The sequence below is a fragment of the Onychomys torridus genome, chromosome 10 (genome assembly GCF_903995425.1).
Source record: "Onychomys torridus chromosome 10, mOncTor1.1, whole genome shotgun sequence".
In the NCBI taxonomy this organism is placed as follows: domain Eukaryota; kingdom Metazoa; phylum Chordata; class Mammalia; order Rodentia; family Cricetidae; genus Onychomys; species Onychomys torridus.
In genome coordinates, this window is record NC_050452.1 from 11,403,030 (window position 1) to 11,408,868 (window position 5,839).

Below are 5,839 nucleotides of genomic sequence, written 5' to 3' on the forward strand. Positions count from 1 at the left end.
TATAGGCACATGGCACACATTCAGATATAAGATTCTTGTCTGGACTGTCCTTCAGCATCATATCTCAGTGAGAAAAGAGCTGTGGATTCCCTGGCTGGTTATGTGCTTATGAGACAATGTCTCCTGGGTTCTTATATGCCAGAGATCTTCCTTTGGCTTTGTGTTAGTTTCTTCTCCTGTTGCTGTGATATAAAAGCAAACAAACACAAAGGAAAAAAAACAAGATGGGCAGCTTAAGAGAGAAAGGTTTGGTGCTTCCGCCATCTTTCCAGCCTCAGTCAGACAGGCACAAAGACTCTTTTGGTAGGATGCCGTGATGGCCACCCAGGGAGAGCCACAGGTCCAGTTCAAGCTCGTCCTGGTGGGCAATGTTAGTGAAGCACCACTTGACCGGCAAGTTGGAGAAGTATGTAGCCACCCTGGGTGTGGAGATGCACAAGCTCATCTTCCAAAGCAACATAAGACCCATCAAGTTCAACGTGTGGGACCCAGCCAGCCAGAAGAAGTTCCGAGGGCCTGTGAGATGGCTACTACATCCAATCCCAGTGTGCCATTATAATGTTTGGTGTAACATCAAGAGTCACTTACAAGAATGTACCTAACTGACATAGAGATCTGGTCTCTGTGTGTGAAAACATCCCCGTTGTATTATGTGGCAACAAAGTGGATATTAAGAACAGAAAAGTGAAGGCAAAATCTATTGTCTTCCACGGAAAGAAGAATCTTCAGTACCACAACATTTCTGCCAAAAGTAAACACAACTTAGAAAAGCCTTCCCTCAGGCTTGCCAGAAAGCTCACTGGAGACCATAATTTGGAGTTTGTTGCCACGCCTGCTCTTGCCCAACCTGCGGTGGTCATGGACTCAGCTTTGGCAGCACAGCACAAGCATGATTTCGAGGTTGCTCAAACGACTGCCCTCCCGGACGAGGATGCTGACCTGTGAGAACGTGAAGCTGGAGCCCTGAGTCAGAAGTCTAGTTTTACAGGCAACTGTCCTGTGACATCAGCGGTGCGGCATGTGTGCCACCTTATTTAGCCAAGTGGATCGTTACTTGATTGGGATGCTGAAGGAGATGAAGGGGCTTCGGAGTGAATGTGGAAGTTAAAACATACCTATTAGGGCATCACAGTGTAGGATCTTGAAGCAGCTAGTCACAATATGTCTGCAATCAGAAGAAGGGGACAATGAATGTATGCACACTAATGTTTGGTTTACTTTATCTACCCACATATAGCTCAGGATTCACCTCCTAAGGAATGACACCACCCACAGTGGGCAGGTCTTCCCACCCCAATGAATGTAATCAAGATAATCCCTAGCAGACATGCTCAGAGGCCCATCTTCCATATAGCATGTGTTTTGCTCTCTGTATCTGACTTTTGGACCCAAGGTGAGGGGATGAGATTGCAGGAAGCATGGCCTTTCTAAACTGAGTTGACTTTTCCCAACACAGTTGCCGCATGGGTAACCAATCTCCCTACAGCATCGTGCAGGAATTTTGGAACAGCTCGATGCAGATTTACATATACACTTCACACTCCATCCCAAAGATAAATATGATTTCTTTTTATTTTTTTATTTATTTATTTTGAGACAGGGTTTCTCTGTGTAGCTTTGTGCCTTTCCTGGATCTCGCTTACCAGTCTGGCCTCAAACTCACAGAGATCTGCCTGCCTCTGCCTCCCGAGTGCTGGGATTAAAGGCGTGTGCCACCACTGCCCGGCTAAATATGATTTCTTATAGGCAACACAAGCTACTAGGAATAAGAAAGGACACTTGGTGTGGTAGCCTATACTTGTAGTCAAAGCACTCTGGAGGCTGAGACAGGAGGATTACACGTGTCTGAGGTAACCTTGGGCTATATATCAAGTACCAGGCCACTTAGAAATACATAGTAAGGCTGTTTTAGCTGGGTATGGTGGTGTATGCCTATAATACTAATTCTTGGGAGGCAGAGGCAGGAGGATTGTTGCAAGTTTGGGGTTAGCCTGGTTTACCTAATAAGTTCGGGAAAGTCAGGGCTACATAGTAAGACACTGTCTTTAAAAAAACAAACAAACAAACAAACAAAAAAAACTTATCTCCAAAACCTTAAATACATATTTAAAATTATGAAAAGGAAAAGAGGTGATGTACCTTTTCAAAAACATTTGTACCTAGGTGTGGTGGTATATGCCTTTGATCCCAGCACTCAAGAGGCAGAGGCAGGTGGATTCAAGGTCAGTCTGGTCTACAAAGTGAGTTCCAGGACAAACAGGGCTGATGCACGGAGAAACCTTGTCTCAAAAAACAAAAAACAAAACAAAGCAAACAAACAAACAAAAAACCAAGTAAGGACTCCTAGAGAAGGATGGTTCCTGAGCAATGAAGCTAATCAAGGAGGGGATATTGAGGTGCAGCGTGCCCCAGGGGCTAAAGAGCTTGCTCTGTAAGTGTGAAGACCGGAGTCCAGATCCCTAGGACCCACAGAAAAGCTGGGGGAGGCAGCACATGTCTGCGATCCCAGCAATAGTGGGTCAGAGGCAGGCAGATCTCTGGAGCTCACTGGCCAGCCAGGCCAGCCAAGGCAAATGGGCTGGAGAGGTAGCTCAGTGGGAAAGAGCCCCCATGGAAAAAGCAGAGCGTGGCTGTAAGAGGCTATAATCCAGTTCCGTGGGGACAGAGACAGGAGGATCGGTGTAAGGCCAAAAGTGATAGGGCAGGGTACCCAACAAACATCCTTCCCGGCCCTTAATGCACCCCTTCTCTCTCAGACACACACGGAGATACTACAGACACACACACACACACACACACACACACACACACACACACCCCACACAAATAATAATAATAATAATAATAATAATAATAATAATAATAATAATAAAAGAAAGGATATCAGATAATAATGTGAAACACATGAATGTCTGAAGTTGAAACAACGAACGGAGAAAGGAGATTTAATAAATGTGTTGAGGAAGTTTACTGGTCCATGTATAAAATGAACAGCACCTGACCTTGCATTTTAGTAACCACTTAAACTGCAGTTAAAATACAGGAGAGTTAGGATACAGCTCAACTGGGAGCAGTTCTAGACCAGCCTGGGCTGCTTAATGAGATGCTGTCTCGAACAAAAGGAACAAGCAAACCTCACAAAAGCCTGAACAAGTTTCTGCCCTTTGCCTCCCCCATCATGCTACTTGGTCCTTGGCCACTAGGCAGGCAGAACAAGGTGGGAGTTTGCAGTTTGGGGGTGGGAGTTGGTGGTGGGGTGAGCCCCCCCACACACAAAGAGACAAAGCTCCCTGAGTTCCCACTCTACACCCCAGAGAAGAAAAGGATGCGTGCCAGTGGAGGAGGGAGCTTGGGAGGACTCCTTGCTGAAGGAGGTCATATAATCCCTCTTCCTTTTCCTGTGGTGCAGTACTTCTAGGGAAAACACATTCCTCACATCTACTTTCCCCGAGTTGAAAGCCTTCTCATTCACTGTAGAGCTGTGCTCCTGACACTCAGCAAAGCAGATGGTTCTCCCTCCCCATAAGCAGGCGGCCATCTGGTGAGGGGGCATTTGGCTCAGGCTTGGGGAAGGAAGCAAGTCACCCAAGAATTCTACCTTATGCTCAAAATGCCATCATCCGTGATTGTAACTAATGTTTATTGAGCACTTACTATGTGCCAGGCCCTGTTTGAAGTGTGTCACATGTATCACTTACCATGAGACATAGAACTATTAATAGCAAACCTTTAGGGATGGGGAAACTAGGTATAGAAAGATTAATTACTCACTTGGCATGTAGTTCAGTGGTAGAGCACTTACCTACACATGAGACTCTGAGTTCAATTCATAGCAGAGAGAGAGGGGGAGGGAGGGAGGGAGAGAATGACTGCCTAGCTGGGTTTGAGTGGAGGCAGGCTGACTGCTGATATTTCACAGCAGTCCTGATCTACACAGTGAGTCTCAGGCAGCCGGGACTACATAGTGAGATCCTGCCTCTGAACATCAAAATCAATGAAACCAACGGAAAGGTTAAATTACTTTCTCTCTGTGTTAATTAGGGGTGAAAGCAGGGTCTAAACTCGGGCAGCCTTGCTCTGGGGTCAGAACAAGACCATTTTATGTTCCTGGTATTTAGATAAGTGCTGATAATCTCTATGTCTGTCTGTCTGTCTCTGTCTGTCACTGACTCTGTCTCTCTCTCTCTCTCTCTCTCTGTGTGTGTGTGTGTGTGTGTGTGTGTGTGTGTGTGTGTGTGTTTGCTCACACACAGCTACTAACACTATCTACATTAAGCAGCTGAAGGATAATCTATTTGAGTCATTCACAGTGCTGTGTAAATGAGACTCTTGGATGATTTCCTGTCCACTTAACAGCAGGTCACCCAGACTCTGGAAGTCTGACATTGAGGAAGAAGCATTTCATGCATGAATTTACCATTCACTGGGCACCAACTGGAGTCTGATGTGTGCTATTTTATATTATTTTATTTTTCATAGACATAAAGGCTCCCGTAGGTAAAAATGCTCATTTTACATATGAATAGAAAAGGAAAAATCCTAAGGCAGCCATGATGATGTGTGGAACCCCAGTACTTGGGAGTAGGAGATCATGTCACCTCAGTAGTTAGGATCAGAACCTGGACCCCTGAAGTCCTAGTAAGCCAGGTTTGACCACTGGTCCTCAATAGGCCAGTTAAAGAGATAAATAATAATGACAAACAGAGAAAGGGGCACATTCACATTGGGATGTGCTATTCTCTGCCCCAAGTTAATCTTTGGGAGCCAGACTGAGATTTCGGTTTAAATGGGTGCAAGAGGTAGGTATAGCTAAGCAATTCTGATTAAGTATGTTTGAGTCGACCACTGACCCAGCATTGTCTCAGCTGCAGTATCTCCTGCAAGGGGGTTTGGTAAGTTATCAGGAGACAAGTGTGTCGTCTCCCCCCACCGCCCTGTTGTCAACAGGATTTAGTGTTTTCCTACTCCCAGTGTGAGAGTCCTGGGGACATTTCAATCCCTGGGGTCCCTTGGTTCAGTAGTCTGATAGCTAAAGGGAGAGACCCAGGTGTCTCTTCAGAACGTCTTCATTCTTGTCAGGGCAGGTACAGCAGGATGATCGGGAAGGCCAACCTGGCCTACATAGCACATTTGAGGACAGCCTGAGCTACATGGGACACTGTCTCAGAAATAACAGCAACAACAGAACAAATCCACATATGTACATGACTAAAACACAGGAGTGTAAAGAGGTATGAAGTTGGGCCAAGGACATAGTGAGTTGGTAGAGTCCTTGTCTGACCATATACAAAGGCCCAGGTTGAATTCCCAGCAATGCATTAACCGAGCATGGTGATGCAGGCCCACAGCCTCGCACTTACACAGTGGGCATGAGAACCAGGCATCCAAAGTCATCCTCAGTTTATATATCGAGTTTAAGGGCAGCCCAGGCTAAATGGGATCCTATCTCAAAACAACACCAATAAAATCCAACAATAAGAATTAAGATTTAATTGAATCATTCATGCTTTTTATTCTCAGGAAAAAGACTTCATCTTTCTTAAATTAAGTCTTCTAGTTTTTACTTCTAAAAACCCCAATTCAGGGTTGTCCAAGAGACTCCCAGACTTCGCAGACTATTGCTAATGCTCTTGGTTGCCACTCAGAGTGTGAGGCCCTATTTCTAAGGCCAACATGCACTCTAGCTGCAGGGTCCAGAAGCCCCTGATCTGGAACTGACCTAAAAGTGCCAGGCAAGCTTCCAAAGGAGGGAAGCAACCCACAGTCTTCCCCAGCTATGACACTTATGAATCACAATAACAAACAAACAAACAAATAAATAAATATTAAGTAATGTCAT

At 45.3% G+C, this 5,839-nt stretch overlaps 1 pseudogene; it reads left to right on the plus strand.

Annotated features, from left to right (window-relative positions):
* LOC118592458 lies at positions 1-1,542 on the plus strand (annotated as a pseudogene).
* The last annotated feature ends 4,297 nt before the right edge of the window (positions 1,543-5,839 follow it).